The following is a 20,690-nucleotide window of genomic DNA, read 5'->3' as shown; positions in this document are numbered from 1 at the left end:
TTAGCAGCACATTAGAACGGAACAACAATGACAAGAGAGAAGAAAAGGACATGAATCTATTGAAAAATTATCTCACCTTTCACAGGAGTCACATAAGGAATGAATATCATATGAAAGATGACTGGCACAAACTGGGGATCACAACCAGTTACAGCTTTGCTACTCTGTTGCTGAGTACTCATGCCCAGTATGAAATAAATCTCACCATGTTAAAGCTGTGGATGTGGCTGTTAATGAGACATGCCGCATTATCATAGGATGTCTGTGCCCAACACCACTGGAAAAAATATACTGTTTAGCCAGTATTGCACCATCCAATATCCACCGGTAAGTAGCAGCCAGCTATGGAAGGACCAAGGCACTGATATCTTCTGCCCATCCTCTGTTCAGATATCAGCCAGCATGCCAATGCCTTAAATCAAGAAATAGCTCCCTAAGATCTACAGAAATACTTGCAGGAAAACTTTAGTAAGCAAGAATCCAAAAGTGGCAGGTAAAAACCTCAATCAGTGGCTGAGATCGGATGAGAAACTCCCTCCTGGCACACAGAAGGCTGGGTGACTTGGAAGGCACTGTACACACTGCACTCTGGTACCACAAGATGCAGAGCCAATCTTAAGAAATGGGGCTATAAAGTCCATGACATATGAGTATGGAGAAGAGGAAACCACAGACCGCTTACTACAATGCAGTCTGAGCCCTGCCACCTGCACAATGGAGGATCATCTTACAGGAACACCAGAGGCACTTGAAGTGACCAGCTTCTGTTCAAAGTAAATTTAGCATAATGTCAAGCTTTTGACTTTGTTTGTGGTTTTTTATACATTATAACTATATTCTCAATTTGCTTCTGACACAATAAATAAATAAATCAGGGCTATATAGTCAAGTCTGACCACTAACTTGCATCACATCTTAAGTTGTAAAGTTCATATATTTCTTCTGTAATTTTGGGACTTCATTTAAGATACCAACCAAGAAATCATACGTGTCGGTATCTCCCTGTTTTTGACAGCATATCTTTTACTTTTTAAAGCACATATCTCCTTCTCTCTATCTGTGCAACAAGACAGATGATAAACAAGTAGATTACTGTATGTCAAGGGTAGTCCTGGACATTTGGGAACTCTGCCACTGACTCACATGTCTCAGGTCACCTTTGGTTACTTGAAACTATGCTGCCTGTTAGTTTCCATGGCTCTTGAAAAACTCACAGTGAGATTTCTGTCACACTGGGCTGGGGTCATTCTCCTTGGTGACACAGAACTATTCTGAACAGTGAGCCCACTGGAGGCACATCAAGCATTGTCAAGTAACAGCTGTAGTGGAATGTGAATGATTTTCTTTCCAGGTCTATGAGCAATAGATTACAATGGGGTTCAGAGATAATTAGCCCTAAATGCTGAATATGGTAGAGAGAAATAGAAGAGATTTGGTCCAGCTGATAAAGCCCCTTGCTAATACTTTGATCACAGAAAAGATTTTATGTTAACACCATATACCTTTTGCTTATTAAAAAGAGCACTGGGGTGTTCCATCAATGAAATGCATTTTTATTGTGTTCTATCTATGAAATAATATTTTATTATCCCTGCACCACTTCAGACCATAAAACTCACATCAGCTTTACAGTCTTCTTAATGAGATACTATAGGAAAAGTAAATTGCATGAATTTTCTGCACTGCCTTCTTAACAAGAGTAGCACATTTTGGCTCTCTTTGTTAGAAATACATTGAGTATATCACAGTATATATTAAATTCATGTGGAGATTAGCTGAAAATGCCAAAAGCAATAGGGTTTCTTTACCAAGGTAGAGTATTAGTGGACCATTCTTTCATAGTACCTCTAGACGAGAAGAAAATAACATGGATCTTTGGAGTACAAGGATCATTTTAAAAAGTTGGATTTTTCAGATTTAATTATAAGACAAAGAAATAAAATGTGACTCGACTGATAATTAAAACATTAAAAATAGCAGAAAACATGATTTAGTTAACGAAGTGTATATTTAAAAAAAATTGTGCCCATTGCTTAGAAAATGTTTTAAAATGTGTGATAAGGAGAAGAACGCAAAAAAGGAGAGGAGCAGGAGGAGGTTAAAAGAGGAGGAAAAGGAGGGGGAAAGGAGGGGGAAAAGGAGACAGAAAATGGGGCACAAAATGTGGCAGAAAAGAAGGAGGCAGATTTGAAATAGTACAGCCACAATCCAAAAAGCAGTATGAGCTTTTCTCATAATTATGGAGCTGTGAGAAACAGAAAGACCAGGTTGAAAATGCTGCTGCTGAATGTCAGGTCAGTAAATGGAAAAACAACCATGGGTCTGTCCCGGGTGGTGTCTTGCCCTACCCATGCTGCAAGATAAACTTTGGACCTTGTTTTCTGTGCAGGATGGGATGATGGTAATTGTGGTGTGGAGGAACTTGTCACAGTCCCATCATCATGGACCAATCACTACTGGTCAGGTTTATAATTGCTGGGACTCCAAACCTCCACAGAGGTGGGGAACTGATTAGGATGGCCCACCCCAGGAGGCTTATGGATCCAGATGGATTCCTGAAGGCTCTTGGGAACTTTCCTGTCACCTTGGCAGGTGATTCTGTCAAAGCTCTGGCTGATCTCTGGAATGGGGAAATGGCCAGGACAATGGACATAATAATGTCTGACTGTCCCCTCTCATGGAGCAGAGCCAAACCAACCCCTTAGTTTTCCATGGACTTGGTGATGATGAAGCAAATGAGATAGAGACTAGAATGATGTTGGCGGAGAACTCAAAGTAAATCTGACCAAGCACAGTCTAGAACGTATTTCAAAGCCTACTCTGTGACAATAGAGGCAGGAGAGAAATAGTTCCTTGCTGCCACCATTGCATCTGCAAGGAACTGTCTAGCTGAGCCATTTTGAGTGGTCATAGGGCTATTACATACTGGTCCTCAAGGAGAAATTCCTGACCACTCAGCAGCCCACTGTGAAGAATTTGTGAGGCATTTTGCAGATAGTAATTTTGATCCATTCTGACTTGGATGCTGTTATTGATACAGTGCCAATGGATGTAACTTTGGTTCCTGTTTGTCCAGTGTTGATGGATACTTTTCAATTCATGCAGCTTGAAGATGTGGGCAGGATCCTTGGAGAAGTGAAAACTACCATATATATTCTCGATCCTTGCCCTCCTGGCTGATCAAACAGGCCAGAGGGGAACTGGCAGAGTGTGTGATGGGGATGGTCAATGCCTCCTTGAAACAAGGCAAAGTTCCAACTTGCCTAAAGGAGGCAATTGTGAGACCTATATTTAAAAATCCATCCTTGAACCCCTCTATAATGGACAACTATCAGCTAGTGTCCAACCTTCCATTTCTGAGCAAGGTTCTGGAGCGTGTAGTGGCGTCTCAACTCCACGGATTTCTGGATAAAAAATGACCTAGATCCATTACAATCTGGTTTTAGGCCCTTTTTTTTCTTTCTGGTTCTCCTGAATATCTCAGTGGCTTTCGATACCATTGACCATGGTATCCTTCTGGGTCATCTCACTGGGATGGGACTGGGAGACACTGTCTTCCTGGAGGGCTGTTCCCAGAAAATGGTGCTGGGAGACTCCTGTTTGAACCCTCAGCCATTGACTTGTTGGGTTCTTCAGGGTTCCATTCTGTCCCCCTTGCTGTTTAACATATACATGAAACCGCTGGGAGAAGTCATCCAGCGTTTTGGAGTATGGTGCCACCTACATGCTGATGACACCCTGATCTATTACTCCTTTCCACCTAATGCCAAGGAAGCTGTCTTGACCCTCAACCAGTGCCTGTAATCAGTAATGGACGGTTGAGGGCAAACAAATTGAAACTTAATGCACACAAGACAGAGGTACTCCTGGTTAGTCAGAAGCGCAGGGATTCAGCCCATGCTGGATGGGGTTGCGATCCCCTTGAATACAGGTTTGCAGTTTAGAAGTCCTCCTGACTCAACACTGAACTTGGAGGCCCAGGTATCGGCAGTGGCCAGGAGGACCTTTGCACAATTCAAACATGTGCAACAACTGTGCCCATTCCTTGAGAAGCCAGATCTGGCCACTATATGCCTGAGTTATATCCCATCTGGATATATCTCTTCAGAGGCATGGGGCTGCCTCTGAAGAGTGTTCAGAAACTTCAGCTAATTCAAAGAGCTGCAGCCAGGTTTCTAACTGGGCTGGCTAACCCCTGTTGCAGCAACTTCACTGCCTGCCAGTCTGTTTTTGGGCACAGTTTAAAGTGCACGTTCTGAACTTTAAAGCCCTAGATGGATTAAAAGATAAAGGTAAAGGGTTTCCCCTGACATTAAGTCCAGTCGTGTCTGACTCTGGGGGTTGGTGCTCATCTCCATTTCTAAGCCGAAGAGCCAGCGTTGTCCGTAGACACCTCCAAAGACATGTGGCCGGCATGATTGCATGGAGTTACCTTCCCACTGGAGCGGTACCTACTGATCTACTCACATTTACATGTTTTTGAACTGCGAGGTTAGCAGAAGCTAAAGCTGACAGCGGAAGCTCATGCTATTACCCAGAATCAAATCTGTGACCTTTTGGTCAACAAACTCAGCAGCTCAGCACTTCCAGGCTATTTGGCTGACTGAATCCCCTTGTACAAACCTGCCCTGAGATCTTCAGGAAAGGCCCTTCTCTTGGTCCTACCTCTATCTCAAGCTCAGTTGGTGGGAACAAGAGAGAGGGCCTTCTCTGTGGCTGTCCCATGATTCTGGAACTCCCTGCCCAGGGAAGCAAGAATGCCGCCCCCCAGTGGCAGGCTAAAATCTTTTTTATTTAAGCAGGCTTTTAAAGATGAAAGTGTTTAAGATCAATTAAGGGGGTGCTATGGTTTTTAATTTTGAATATGTTTTAATGGTTTTTAACTGGGGATTCATATATTTATATATTTTTAAATTGTTGTGCTGATGCTTTTATGTTAAACCTTTTTCAGCCCCCTTCAGGGGAGATAAAGCAGGGTATAAATAAATATAATAATAATAATAATAATAATAATAATAATAATAATAATAATCCCTTTGACACAAAGTATCTCACTTTACCTGTCCAGGAACAAAAGGAGCAGGTTAAAATGTCCATGGCCTTGGTAACCAGCTATATGTGAGAAATAAAAAGATGATGAGAGTGGTTTACTTGTAGTGTAATTTCAAATAGCACTAGTGAAAATAATAACTTCTAGGATTTTTTTATATTTCAGTCAGATCAGATCATCATCTGAAAGTCATTATATATGAATGTGTATGTGTATGCATCTGTAAATATGCATAAACAGAAATGAATACATCCTGATGTGTGTTTGGTCAACACTAAGTAGTCACAATTTAGAATAATACAAAAATAAGTGAACATTCTTATTACATAAGGTAAGGATGAACAAATGTTGACCCTTCAGATGTTGACTGCCATAATTCTTTACAATTTGCCATATTATTTGAAAACGATGGCAATTGAAGCCCAAAATATGTGATGTAGGGCAATTCATATCAGAGGACTAGAGAGTCAATTCATGGTGGTGACCCTGTATCTAACCAAGAACCCACCACACTTAAGAAAATATCAATACAATTCTGTCAGGACCCGGGTTCCTGGCCTTGGATGTTGGCGCAAAAAACCGGATTCCTGACATGGAGAACTGATAAGGGATTGCAGCTGGTGACCTTGGGAGGGCCCGTTGGTGGTTTGGCGGGGAATATTGCGCGGGATCTTTGTCAGGCGGGAAGAGGGGATTCGAATGTGGGGGAGGGTATATAAGGGTTGACGTGCGTCTGTGCGCCAATCCTGGCTTTCATTGTGTATATGCATCCAGTAGTAAAGGTTTCCTGATTGATTACGGATTGGCGTCCTGTGTCTTTTCTGGGAGCGGCTGCTGTGAGCTTACATTAAGCCAGGATTCATCGGTGCCATCCCACGGCTGTGGTGAGGTACCCCTATGCAACGGGAAGAAGATCCAACGGAGGGGGGAGAACCAGCCTCCCCTTTCGAAAATGCAGAAGAGGAGCTGGAGAGAGTGAATGCCTTGGCTTCATCGACTGCATATGCCCAGCCCAACGGAGTCACACAGAGGCGAGTGAAGGGGGCAGGGGCAGCAACGAGAGAAAGCAGTGGGCTAGAGTTTCCCTCCCCGCAGAGATTGGATTGCCTGGAGGAAAAGATGGCATCAATGGAGACTACCCTCGCGATGATGTCAAAGGTGATGGAGAGGCTGGCCCCCCTGTTGGAGGAACCACCACCCCGAGGGGAATCGATGTGGAGCGCAGGGGAGAGGAGTGACCGGGAACCCGGGGCACGTCCTAAAACACAGACGAGCTGGAGGGCTGCGGCGGAGAGCGATGAGGAGGAGGAGCGACCCCGGGGACTGGCGCCCCAGCAGACGTTCCTGGTGCCCCCGGCCGGAGCTGGGCGCGGCACAGGGCGTCAGGAGTTGCCCCCGGAGCAGAGAGGGCTCCAGGGAGGGCCACCGCGAGCGGAGAACCGGGGAAGGCAGCTCCTTCCATACCAACCTAGGAGGGAGGAGCTGAGGATCGAGTTCGGAGGAGAAGCCGGGAACCTCGCATACTTCCTGACTATGGTGAGGGGATATCTAGAAGATAACGCCCTTACCTTCGGATCGGAAGCAAGCAGAGTGCGAGCAGTGGGCGCAGCACTGAGAGGGGGAGCAGCGGAATGGTATGTCCAGCTCCATGCCAGGCACGACCCATGTTTGGGATCTACAAGGCGATTCCTGGCTGCGATGGAGGCGCGCTTCAGGGATCCGCTCGAGAGGGTCCGGGCGAGGGAAAGGCTGCAAACGATAACCCAAGGACATCGTTCCGTGTCTGAGTACGTGGAGGAATTCCGGTTGAGGGCGGAGAAGGTCCCAGAGTGGTCCAACACCACCAAGGTCCAGATCTTCAAGGAGGGCTTGCGGAAGGAAATCCTGACCTGGGCGCTTCATCGCGACGACCCGGAGGAGATAGGTGGATGGATCGAGCTGGCCGGCCGCATCGAGACGACCTTGGCACAGATCAAGAGGCATCAAGGAGCAGCGCCGCAGCAGACGAGGGCGAAGGAGGAGAGTCGGAGAACGGAGAGAAGCACGGTCGGAAAAGCCCCGACCGGAGGGCCCAAGGAGCAGAGGGGCCCTTGTTATGTATGCGGTCGCCTGGGCCATCGGGCTGCCGAATGCAGACAAAGGAAAGGGGGAGAGTCCCATTTCCCAAGGTTCAAACCGGCTGCAGGGAAGAGAGCGGAGGAGAGCCCCCCTTCTAGGGCCCCGGTGGGAGATCTGGTGAGTCACAGCCCAGGAATGCTAGTATTCCCGATCAGGCTAGAAGGGGAGGGGAAGTGGGCCAGCTGCAAAGCTCTCATGGATTGCGGCTGCTCAAGAAACATTATGGCCCCAGAGCTAGCAGACGAGCTGAAATGTGAGAAAACCCCCTTGCAGAGCCCCATAGCATTTTCGCAGCTAGATGGGTCAGTGGCGGCTGGGGCCCCGGCACGGTTTGAAGTGGGAGAAGTGAGATGTAAAGTGGGGAGCTGGGAAGGCAGCATAACCTTCGTTGTATCCCCTATGGCTACTTACAATGTGATACTGGGGATGCCATGGTTAAGGGAAGCCAACCCACAGATCAATTGGAGGGAAGGCAGCATAACATTCCAGAGCGAAGAAAGAGGAAATTGTTGCAAGGGGGAAGGAAACACGGCGGGTGGGGTGCAGGAAATTCCCCCTGAATACAGAGACTTTGAGGATGTGTTTGACGAGAAGGAGGCGGACCAGCTTCCCCCTCCTAGGAGGGTCGAAGTAAAGATTGAACTCAATGAGGACGCTAAGTTGCCCAGGAGTAGATTGTACCCCATGTCAGTCAAGGAGATGGAGGAACTGAGGAAATATATTGATAAAAACTTGGCCCGAGGGTTTATAAGGCCCTCCGAATCACCATTGGGAGCCCCAGTGCTGTTTAGGCACAAGAAGGACGGCTCATTGAGACTGTGCGTGGACTATAGGGGGCTGAACGCAGTGAGCACCACCAACAACTATCCCATGCCACTGACTAAGGACTTACTATCGAGATTGTCGGAAGCAAGGGTGTTCACGAAAATTGACTTAATCGAAGCTTATCATAAACTGCGCATAAGGCCCGAGGACAGGTGGAAAACTGCGTTCACCTGCGCGTTCGGCCATTTTGAATTCTCCGTCTGCCCCTTCGGTTTAAAGGGCTCTGGATCAGCATTTATGCAAATGATTAATGAGGTGTTACACCCACTATTGTATCGCGGGGTGTTTTGCTTTGTGGATGATGTAATTGTGTTTACACGTGATAGACGATCTCATGTCAAATTGGTGAGAGAGGTGCTCCAGAAATTGAGGGAGGCAAAACTGTTTGCAAAGCTGCCAAAATGTGAGTTCAATGAGGAACAGATAGACTTCCTTGGATACCGAATATCCAAGGGAGGGATAGCAATGGATCCAGCAAAAGTGGAGGATGTCAGGGGGTGGAGCCCTCCCCAAACGCGCAAACAGTTGCAATCATTCCTCGGGTTTGCAAATTTCTACCGGGGTTTCATAAGGGAATTTGCTCAGATAACGGTGCCCTTGACTGAACTGCTAAAGACAAAGGGAAGGGGGGAAACAGTAAAGGTACGATCCCCGGGAGCAAAGTTAGATTGGTCAATTGAATGCCAAAGGGCTTTTGAAGAACTGAAGCGCAGATTCACTGAAGAACCAGTATTAATCCACCCCGATTTAACCAAACCATTCGTGATCCATTGTGACGCATCAGATTGGGCGTACGGGGCGGCCCTGATGCAAAGGGACCCAGAAGGGAGGTTGAAACCATGCGGGTTCATCTCAAAAAAGTTCAGCGAAACTGAACGAAACTGGCCGGTGTGGGAAAAAGAGGCTCTGTCAGTAGTGAGGGCCCTAGAGACATGGAGGCACTTATTAGAAGGAAGCGGCATCCCCTTTGAAGTGTGGACCGACCATAAAAACTTACAATACCTCACTTCACCCAGGCAATTGTCGGCGAAGCAAATAAGATGGGGGCAGTATTTCAGCAGATTTGATTTCAAGCTGCGTTTCCAAAAGGGGAACCAAAATGTGGTCGCAGACGCGTTGTCAAGAATGCCGGAGGATGGAGGGAGGGGACGAGGCCCAAAGGGGAGCATATTCTCAGAACAGCAGTGGGGCATGGCAGTACAAACCCGAGCGCAAACGGAGCGCAATCAAAGGCTGGTGGGGGTTGAGAGCAAGGACGGGGGATGGGAGGAGGAGATAAGACAAGCATGCAGGGAGGATGAGTGGCTGGAAAGAAATAAGGAAAAGGTGGAATGGAAGGATGGATTGGGATTTGTGCACAGGAAGCTATATATCCCAGGCAACCTAAGGGAAAAAATGATGATTAGATGCCATGGCAACAAGGGGGCAGGACACTGGGGAGTGACGAAGACCCTGAAAATGTTGGCACGTCAGTGTTGGTGGCCCGGGATGAGGGGTGACACCAAAGTGTATGTATCCAAATGTAATGCGTGTGCACAAAGTAAGGCAACCACACAAAAGCCAACGGGGTTATTGCAAAAGGTGGCAGAGCCATCAAGACCTTGGGGGGTGATTGCTATGGACTTTGTGGGTGAACTCCCAGTCAGCAGAGGTCAGCGCTATATATGGACAGTGATGGATTTGTTCTCAAAACAAGCACATTTCATAGCGCTGCCCAAATTGCCATCTGCAGAGAAATTGGCTGAATTGTTTATCAAACATATCTACCGGTTGCATGGCTGCCCGGACCAGGTGATTAGTGATCGAGGGGTACAATTTACAGCCAGGTTCTGGGAAGGTTTCATGCAATTGATGGGGGTGGAGAGGACCTTGAGCTCGGCGTTCCATCCCATGACCAATGGGGGGGTCGAGCGCACACAACAGACCTTGGGAATGTTCCTAAGAACGTACACAAACCAATGCCAAACTGACTGGGCCGATCTACTCCCGTTTGCGGAAATTGCGTACAATGGGGCCTGTCACGCATCCACAGGGAAATCCCCCTTTGAGGTAGTGTACGGCATGGAAGTAACCCCTTTACCCAAACTGCCGAGTTGGGGGGAAGAACTGGAGGGAAAGGAAGGATGGTCAGACAAAATGAAAGCTAACTGGGAGGGAGTGGCAAAATCACTACGAGAGGCCCAACGGAAATATAAGTTGTTTGCAGATCGGAAAAGGAGGGAAGGTGACAAATTGGAAGAAGGGGATTTGGTATGGCTGAGCACAAAAAACCTTAAGCTAAATACCCCCTCTCGGAAGCTGTCTCCCAAATACATCGGTCCCTTTAGGATTTCAAACAAGGTGAATGAAGTGACATATACCCTGAAACTACCTAAGGTATTGGGGAAAATACACCCAACGTTTCATTGTAGTTTATTGAAAAAATACCAAGGTCCGCTAGATGAAGAAGGAACATAATGGTGACGTATATTTCCCTTCCAGGAAGAAGAAGAGGTGGAGGGGGACATTATGTCAGGACCCGGGTTCCTGGCCTTGGATGTTGGCGCAAAAAACCGGATTCCTGACATGGAGAACTGATAAGGGATTGCAGCTGGTGACCTTGGGAGGGCCCGTTGGTGGTTTGGCGGGGAATATTGCGCGGGATCTTTGTCAGGCGGGAAGAGGGGATTCGAATGTGGGGGAGGGTATATAAGGGTTGACGTGCGTCTGTGCGCCAATCCTGGCTTTCATTGTGTATATGCATCCAGTAGTAAAGGTTTCCTGATTGATTACGGATTGGCGTCCTGTGTCTTTTCTGGGAGCGGCTGCTGTGAGCTTACACAATTCCCAATAGATTTTCAAAAGAGTTATTCTACAAGTTTGCACCCATCTCAAAATATAACAGAAATAGAAGCCATGAATAAGAGATAAATCATGAAATGGGGATGATGTAGTTATCTTGTAATAGATGTTGTTCTGTCTGAGTCAGAGGAGATCCTGCTTCATGTTTCCCAAATCTTGAGGAACAATTCAGAGCTTTGGAACAAGAGAAATGGGACACTGTGCTTCAGGAGCCTATTTGCTTGAGTATAGTTCATGGGGCTTTGTGAAGAAATCTCCCTGAATGCTGGCCTGCTGAGAGAAGGAGGTAGTGTCCTCCACTTCCAGGCTGTAATATAGCCTTGAAATACAAGTCAGGACTCTTTGTGAGGTGCCTGTCTTTGCTCCTCCAAGGATAGTGCCATCTGAGCAGAAGTGCAGTAAAAAATTATATAGTTTAGAAAAGTTGAGACAGGACTACCTGTCATCCTCCCAAGAAATGCTTAAAGAAATTGAAAAGAGCATTTTGATTCATCTCTCAAGTACCCCCTAAAATATTTCCAATAATTCATGTCTTTATCAGTGTGAAGAATAAATACCACAAAAGTTACAGAAGCTTGTTTCCTCCTAAAAAATAAATGGGTACTGTCAGAGCTGCGGGTAGGAAAGTAGCAAAGTTCAGCACCACATTGCTCTGATATTTAAACCTTAAATATTGAAAGTTTTGGTGATGTAAATCTCAGCTTATTTTGCTCTGATTTCCAAGAACAAGAGAAGCTAAAATTTGTCCTCTTGGGATGAAACTGGAGATATGGCTTACTTGGAAAATATTCTTGCCACAGCGAACAACAGAAGCATATTTTGGGAAGATTTCCTACTTCTGTTTCCTTTACATGTCTGACTACTAAAAAAAAATCTCAACAACTTGTCAGCATGACCAGTGGGTGATGATGAAATTTGCAGAGCAAAATGTATGGTGAAGGATTCATAAAAGTTCATATGAGTGCAAGTGGGACATCAAATGAACAATTTTATTTTAAGATCTAGTTCTGCATGGCGGATTAATACTGTTCCATTCCTCTTTCCCACTTCAGCGTGTGCATTAGTAAAAAAACAGTCTTTGAGCTGCTTGCGCCTCAGGTGATATTTCAGGAAGGAAATATGATCCATATCATCTTATGTGCAGTCTTGTGGGTTTTTTTACCCATAAGGTCATCCTACCACATGGGGTTTGCCAAGAAGAAAAATTAAGTGCTAGATTATTATGATATATGGAGACCTTCCCAGTGGCTTCTTCCTGAAAGGGAAAAAGGAAGTAAATGAATCAGAAGCAGGTGATATATTTTGAATGGGGTCACCAAACACTGTCTAACTCTGTGCCCACTCACTACCTGGGCCTGAAATAGAACTATTTTAACTTTGAGTAACAGGCTTAAAAATATATATCAGTGAAAGAGTTTGCGGAGACTTTCTTCTTTTTTTTTCATTTTAGGTGCTTGGGGGGCAGGAGGCAATGTGAGCGGAATACAAAAGAGGAGTATCTGTTTGGAACTGTTTCTTTGCCATGCCTCTGTTTGTTGTACTAGTTGCTGATTCCTGGCACATCGCTTCCCTGGATAAATGAGATATATTGCCTACAGGTTTAATATACCTAAATGTTGTCACTCACATCCCACCCACTGGTCATGTTCTACCCTCTGCCACACTGTACGTAGTTTATCTGATTCAAAAAGAAATTATTTGTATAATAAGAAAATATCCTGTGCTTTTCTGAAGGAAAAAAAAGGCACCAGGCTTGCAGTGCCTGAGACTATGGGTCTGTTCAATGGTGTCCAGTTCTGATTTGAAGTTAACATTGACAATAAAAATATGTCTCCCAAAAGACATTTAGATTTCACAAATTATTATTATTATTATTATTATTATTATTATTATTATTACTTTTTTTGTACCCCACTAGCATCTCCCGAAGATAAATTGCTGATTCAACATTGGCAATGATGTTTTCTACTGGGATCCTGGTGGTGGTTACAGCAAAGTTTCCTCCTTTCACTCAACAGGTTCCTGGACCATCTTAACAGCATCAACCCAAAAATCCAATTCACAATGGAAAAAGAAAATGAAGGAAGACTGCCTTTTCTAGATGTCCTAGTTATCCGCAAACCAGATCAACAATTGGGTCACACCGTCTATAGAAAACCCACACACAGAGATAGATATCTACATAAAAACTCCAACCATCACCCAAGTCAAAAAAGAAGCACCATTAAAGCCTTGGCAGACCGTGCAAAAAGAATCTGCGAACCCCACCTCCTCCAAGATGAACTGAACCACCTCAACTGGGCTCTCCAGGCCAATGGATACTCCACCTCAGAAGAGCTGCAAGACCAAGAACAAGCCACGAGAGTAAAGATGAAGATCCACCCAGAGGAAAAGTGTTCCTGCCATACATCAAGGGAACCACTGACCGCATAGGGAAGCTGATGAGGAAACACAACATACAAACAATCTACAAACCCACCAAGAAAATCCAACAAATGCTACGTTCAGCAAAGGACAAGAGGGATCCTCTCACCTCTGCAGGAGTCTACCGTATACCATGCAGCTGTGGACAAGTCTACATAGGGACCACCAAATGCAGCGCCCAAACACGAATCAAGGAACATGAAAGGCACTGCAGACTACTTCAACCAGAGAAGTCAGCCATAGCAGAGCACCTGATGAACCAGCCTGGACACAGCATATTATTTGAGAACACAGAAATGCTGGACCACACCAACAACCACCATGTCAGACTACACAGAGAAGCCATTGAAATCCACAAGCATGTGGACAATTTCAACAGAAAGGAAGAGACCATGAAAATGAACAAAATCTGGCTACCAGTATTAAAAAACTCTAAAATTACAACAGCAAAACAGCAGAGAGGAAACAACCAGGCACATCTTAACACCTCTCAACAAAAGATTTGCCCAGGCTCAGCCAGGCCTTCAAATGCTAATGAAGGTGGTCAGTTGAAACATTCACACCTAGCTCCAGCAGAGAAGAGCTCTTTGCCCCACCCCAGCCATTCCACAGATATATAAACCCATTGTCCTAATTCCAACAGACCTCATTACCTCTGAGGATGCTTGCCATAGATGCAGGCGAAACATCAGGAGAAATGCCTCTAGAACATGGCCCTATAGCCCGAAAAAACCCACAAGAACCTAAGTTTCATCTGTCCATCTAGTCAGCTGGAGTAAATGGCATGGAAAACAGCTATACTATCTTTTGTGTCAAGCCACATAGAGTCTTGGATAGTCTACCTATTACAACTTGACATAACAAGGTTCAAGGGCATTGTAGATAATTTATGATGATGGCTGCCCATCCAATAACAATAGTCACTCAATAAGCCAAGGCTATGGATGGGAAACTGAGCAGGGAGTGAATGAAAATTAGTGTCAGCACAAATGGGTCTTCACATGAAACATAAAGCTGCCCAAGTTACCAGATCTTGACAATTGGCCACATAGAACCTGACAGAACACATCTGAAGCTCACACTATCCATAACCATTTTTTCTATGAATTAAAAAGTTTGAACTCCGAATGCGTATTCCCCTGATGTACGAAAGGATCCAACATTCAACAGATATGCCACTTTCTTGTCTAGCTTAGCATAAATCGATTTTGTGAGATAAATTCTTGATGTAGGGTCTTATGAGCTTCCCAGGGGGAGCTGGTTGGATATTGTGTGAACAAAATGCTGGGCTAGACAAGCCAAGATAGCTCTCTTTATGTTTTGGAATTAAAGGCAAGGGTATCAGTAGGTATATCACCCATAAGCACATTTTAAAGAGGCATTTTACAATCTCTTCATTGACCTATAACTGGGAAGTGCAGTTTAAAACTACACGGATATTTCCTAGCTGTGAATGGGACAAATCAGAATGCCTCTGTCTCCAGAGCCACAGCCAAGGATATAGCTGTAACTTTGGAAACCCAAAGCACTCTTTTGTGGAAGGACAGATCTAACTGATTTCTAGATTAGGACTGTTACACTCAGCAGTGTGGCTTCTGTAGACTTTCTGTCAGCTCTATAAATTAAGCCCATTGTATTTCTTAGGCTAGATTCCCCAAATAAGGAAGAGAAAAAAAGTTATACAGATGCACAAGCTCTGGCTGCCTGGATACTATATGGTTGGAAGGATTGTTATTTTTTTAAAAATTCCCCCCTAAGCACATTTTAGAAAGATGGTTTGTATTTTCAAAGTACAAAAAAGTCCACTTTAAATTACACTAATATGCCTTAGGGGTACTGGGCTATAAATCTGACTAAAAGAAAATACTAATGGGGTGAAGAAAGGGCAAAATAATAAACTCCAGCCAGAAAAAAAATGGAACTCCCTCTAGTCTTGAAATCTGTTAAGTGAAAGTTTTGGATTATATTTATGTGAGGATTTGCATCAAGATATAAATAAAAACCTTTATTAGGAGTGAGGGAGAGATTTGTTCACATGAATATGAGCATATAAATAAAAATGCACCTAATTCAAATTTTGCAGCCATACATGGATAAAAATATAGCTGTACAATTATAGAGATATAATGTTGTTTACACCTATGAAAATTGTGTCATGCAGGTTTCCATTCAAACATATTCAACTGATCTTGCATATTTCTGGGGAAAATTTACAGAAAAAAGCATGCAAACACAGTGTATGTACAGTATACATATAGTGGTACAACTATGGTTCATAGAGCACAAATTGTTCACACCTTCCTTTTACCCCAAACTCATAATACTTACCAAAGCCCCACACTTCCTCTGCATTTAAGTTTTACACACACACACACACACATCCTCTAATAGGGGTGTGTGAAATGTCAGAAATTCATTTTGATTTCATTTCTTTAAAAGACCTTGCTCTGCCACTGAGCTTTTGGAGAGTAGACACACTAGCTTATGCTATTGCTCCTCTCAACATTTTTGTCCTAGGAGTACATTTCCCCCTTGTACGAAGGCCTATTCACTACCCCGCTTCTCTATGAGTTCTCCCTTGCAAATAATCTGCTCCTTTTATCTCACCCTTTTTAATCATTTTATTTTACTTGCGGCCCGCTCATTGTCATTATGATTGTTCCTTACATTCTTAGGTTTTGTGCATATTGCTTTTTGTTTTGTATTTTACTATGCTGTTGTTTGCATTTTGGTTTTTATTTTATTGTATTTTATTTCATTGTATTTTGCTGTTTGGGCTTGGCCTCATGTAAGCTGCCCCAAGTCCCATTTGGGGGAGATGGTGGCAGGATATAAATAAAGTTTATTATTATTATTTCACACACCCCTTATTAGATGATTTAAAATGTTGGGGAGGGGGTGGCTTTCAATTTGTAATTCAAAATCCAGAATTTTGTTTTTATTTCGGGAAGATTCAGTCCGTTGGGGAAATTTGTGAGGCTCATCTTTCTGTCATTTTTATGGCTATCAGGATGAAACTTGCCACACTTGTAGAATATATTTATGACTGAAGGCCTGCCAAATTTCAGAAAGTTTTCCATATCCACTGATTTATAGAAATATTTTTAAGTTTCTACAAATAAAATATCTTAAAAAAAACAAAGGAGATATCCCCTTGAATTTCCTCACAGCAACAGAACCCGAGTAAGACATCTTTCCAGAAAAGTTTTGCTCAATTGGGTCCTGATACCAGCATACTTGGCTATCTTTCCTGTACTGAAGCCTCCTTCCCAGAAAGAATTTCTTTGAATATTAATGTTTTACTAGAAGATGCCACTTGCTTCATTGGCAAGGACTTTGGATTCCACTTCTAATTCTCTAATAGGTTAAATTCTATGCTGAGCAGGGCTGCTTCCTAATAACTTACAGTTCATCCTGCTTCTGAAGGTGGATATTGTCCATATACTGCATTTATGGGTTCTGCATCACAGCAAATGGAAAAATCTACTATTTTCTCCTATTTTTTTAAAAGAAAATCTCTGGAGCAGCAAGACTGCAGGAGAGCCGAGCTGCATTGTTTCTTGGAATTATGGACCCAGATCTGCCAAGAGTCACAGCTGCACAACACTCAGAGGCATGTGATGTTAAGATCATCAAATCAATAGATTACTAGTCCCTGGTCACAAAAATGCTCCAGGATAATAGCTTTATAGTAAAATGCCACCTATAAACTTTGCAGAGAACATAATACATAAAATAATCTCAGTATTAATCTACTTCAAATTCAAATAATGGTTGTTTTTATTAGACCCCTGGTTAAGTTCAATTTCTTTATCGCAGTGGGCTCATTAAAGACGATAGCATCTCTAGCAAGTTCTGCATGAAAGTATTTCCTTGAAGATCCAGAAGGAAATGATTATCAAAAGCAGACTAGCTCTTTCATCTCAAGTCTTTTGCTCCCTAAAATGCATGGTTATAAAACGTTAGCAATAGAAAAGAATCGAGGTCCCTTAGGCTGTGATTCTAGTGACACACATTTTGGAATCAGCCCATTGAACACAGTTGGACATGCTTTTTAGTCATTTTGAATTGGATTCAGCTGCTAGCCAGACAGTTGCTCCTTGTTCGCTTCTCCTTTCTTTTTTTATTGGACCAATCAAGACTAATAAATTCCAAATCACATCAATTGAAGGTTAAGATATCCTTGAGGTATGCATAAAGGTTAATGTAAATACAATGACAGGCCACTATTTTAGCTGTTCCTTGTCAAATCACATTTTGCTAATGACTTTTAGATGACAAGTCAGGTTGCTGAAATCACCAGATTTCTCTTGCACTTATCAACTGAAGGCAGGTATGAAGATAAATATAGTAGCCCTCTAATACTTGTAAAATACAAGGGGAAGTCAGCAAAGAGGGCTGAAACTTCAATCCCAGTTGTACTCACATGTGCTTGGATGCTAGGTCTATTGGACATAATGAAACGTACTTTAAAATAAATTGGCCAGAGTTGTGAGGTCATTCACTATTTATTTATTTATTTGAAGAAAGACTTAGCCATATAGTATGGGAAATGTCTTTGTGGTACAAATATACATACAGAGAAAGAGAGAGTGGGTGAGAGAGAGAGAGACTTTCAGCTTTGGAATATCAGAATAGATGTGCTGATTTTATTTATTTATTTGTTTATTATTTATTTAGAGTTTTTATACCCCGGTCTTCTCACCTCCGGGGAGGGACTCAGGCCGGCTAACAACATAAAATTCAATACAATAAGAAAAACATTATAGGTCATCAATATAAAATACATTAAAATACACTTCATACAATTTATAGAAATTACAGCAAAAATCAGTTCGTCCAAAAGAATCACAAATTCATCGCCATCCGCCAGAAAGGTCAGCAGTTATTGACTCAGTCATAATTCTGTGAATGCAGTATCCCAAAGCCATGTTTTTACCTGCTTTCTAAACATCAGGAGGGAAGAGGCAGATCTAATCTCCATCGGGAGGAAGTTCTAAAGCCGAGGGGCCACCACCGAAAAGGCCCTGTCCCTCGTCCCCACCAAACACGATTGCGAAGGCGGTGGGACTGAGAGCAGGGTCCCTCCAGAAGATCTTAACAACCTTGATGGTTCATAGGGGAGAATCCGCTTTTTATATACAGAGGCTTAAATGTGATTGTGAATTGTTTTAAATTAATGTTTTTAATTTAACTAATGTTTTATTCATTTTTTTTGTATTTGAATTATTTTAACTGTTTTGCTTTTTAACATATAGTGTTAGCTGCTATGGGTTTCACATGGGGATATACATTAAATAAATAATGTATGTTGTGCCTTTTGGTTGCCCAAATAAAAGTGGCATCATAATTATGGTTCAGGGGATGTATCACTATTTTGTTTTCACATAAAAAAATAATTGTAGCCATCACAAAAAAGTCACCAAAGTCAGGGCACATTCAGTACTGTTGAAAATGATCAAAAAAGCATTAAACATTACTACAAATTCTTCACCACAAAGCTATATAAATTCAATCTCCTTCTGCAGCAACCTCTTCTAAAAGGAGGGTGTTAGAAACTGATCATAACAATTTCCTTTAGGAAATGCACACTCACATGCATTGCTCTGGAGAAGCATTCAGTTTCCTTTCACAGGAGATATGAGTTTACTTTCTCTTACAAAGCTGTGACTGGGAAACATTGACTATGTGGATAGGTACTTAGGTGGATGATGGGGGAGATAGTAGATTGCCCTGCTGAACATCGATAATCCAGACAGAATTATTTTAACTATAGATTGTCTGACTTGCATGATTTGACAACAGGAAGTGAGAGAAATCTACCCCTAGGAAAGGAATTCACCCCTGAAAGAGTTATCATGGGGGGAAAGTGTATCTACTGAAGCTTTCTCATCAATCCTTGTTTCAACAACAAGCCATTTTATTTTCAAATTCCAATCATCACAAGAACAGAAAGTGAGGTGAAATCTTCTGAAAAGAGGCACAGGCAGCAGAACAAACATCACTGGGGTATAAAGCTTTCTTTATGCTGTTCAAAGCTTCTAGCTGTATATCCGTCTCCTGAAGTTACACCTGTTCCAACTTACCTACAAACTCAGTTTAACAACAAACCTACAGAACCTATTTTGTTCATAATTTGGGGATTGCCTGTACTCCATTCCATTGACTCTGCAGAAAAAGGCAAAGTGGTTTGTCTTTGCCTGCTTAAACACAGTCAGTATTCACTTTCTGTCCTTGTCATGATGTTTCTTTCAATCTCCTCAACCTTTATGTCCCATCACAGACTCTCTGTGCTTCTACCAGCCCTTTTCTTTATGTAATGTCTCAAGCTGAGCAGTACTTATAGCCTTAAAATACATATCCAAAGGTAACTGTGTCAGCGAAGCAGGAAAATATGGTGTAGTGTCCCCAGAATCTGAATTATCATGTTACTTTTATTTGGTTAGCCAACACCCAAAGAATTTTATTTATTGATTTAATTTGGATCCTGCTTTTTTCTGATGTAGAACCCAAATCAGATAAATCTGTATAGTTCATTATTGACCATCTCTGACTATTTTACCTATAGTATCTATGACACATAACCAAATTTATTTGACTACACAGCATAATCCTTTCCAGAAAGGTGTCATGATACTCATGCTGCAGCAAAGGCACTAAAAAGATTTGAGGTGTGGGACATAGCTAAGTTTACAATTCTTTTATTTTAATTTAGAACAATTGCTTTTATTGGTTGTTGTTATGCTGTTCTCATTGTTGTTGATTGCCATGAAGGTGACTTTGACCTATGAAACCCTTGCAAATGAGAGAGCTTCAAGAGCCCCAGTCATTAACTACTTCGAAAACTCGGAGCTACAGATTGCTTAATTCAATCTGTAATGCAAGTTTCTTTTTTTCCTGTTGCTTACCACATTATCAAGCATTAGCATATTCTCTTTGGGCAGAGGAGGCTGAAGATCTGTCCTTCTCTTCATTTTTTGGAAACAGACAGAGAATCCCACCAAAGACCTTCATTGTGACTGGGCTGCTGTGAGGAGGGCGGTTCTTGAGACTTCAAGCAGAGGGGGGAGAGCAGATTATTTTGCACATGTGCAGGCAAGGGAGAGCATGTGAGGCTGGAGGGAGGCTCCTGCCACCAAGGCCCTTCAAGGCATGGGGGTTCTGTGTGGGAAGATTGGCCCAATTCAATCATTGGTGGGGTTCAGAATGCTCTGATTGTAGGTGATATAAATACCAGCAACTACAACTCCCAAATGTCAAGGTCTATTTCCCCCAAACTCCACCAGTGTTCACATTTGGCTATATTGAGTATTTGTTTCAAGTTTAGTCCAGATCCATCATTGTTTGAGTCCACAGTGCTCACTGGATGTAGGTGAACTTCAACTCTAAAACTCAAGGTCAATGCCCACCAAATCCTTCTAGCATTTTTCTT

At 43.0% G+C, this 20,690-nt stretch overlaps 1 pseudogene; it reads left to right on the top strand.

Moving 5' to 3' along the window:
* Positions 1–6,978: 6,978 nt before the first annotated feature.
* The window catches only part of LOC137096855 (uncharacterized), a 32,460-nt pseudogene continuing 18,748 nt past the window's right edge, over positions 6,979–20,690 (top strand).

The sequence above is a fragment of the Anolis sagrei genome, chromosome 4, assembly GCF_037176765.1.
Source record: "Anolis sagrei isolate rAnoSag1 chromosome 4, rAnoSag1.mat, whole genome shotgun sequence".
NCBI lineage: Eukaryota > Metazoa > Chordata > Lepidosauria > Squamata > Dactyloidae > Anolis > Anolis sagrei.
Note: the sequence above shows the minus strand (reverse complement) of the source record. Positions and strands in the feature narration are given on the sequence as shown.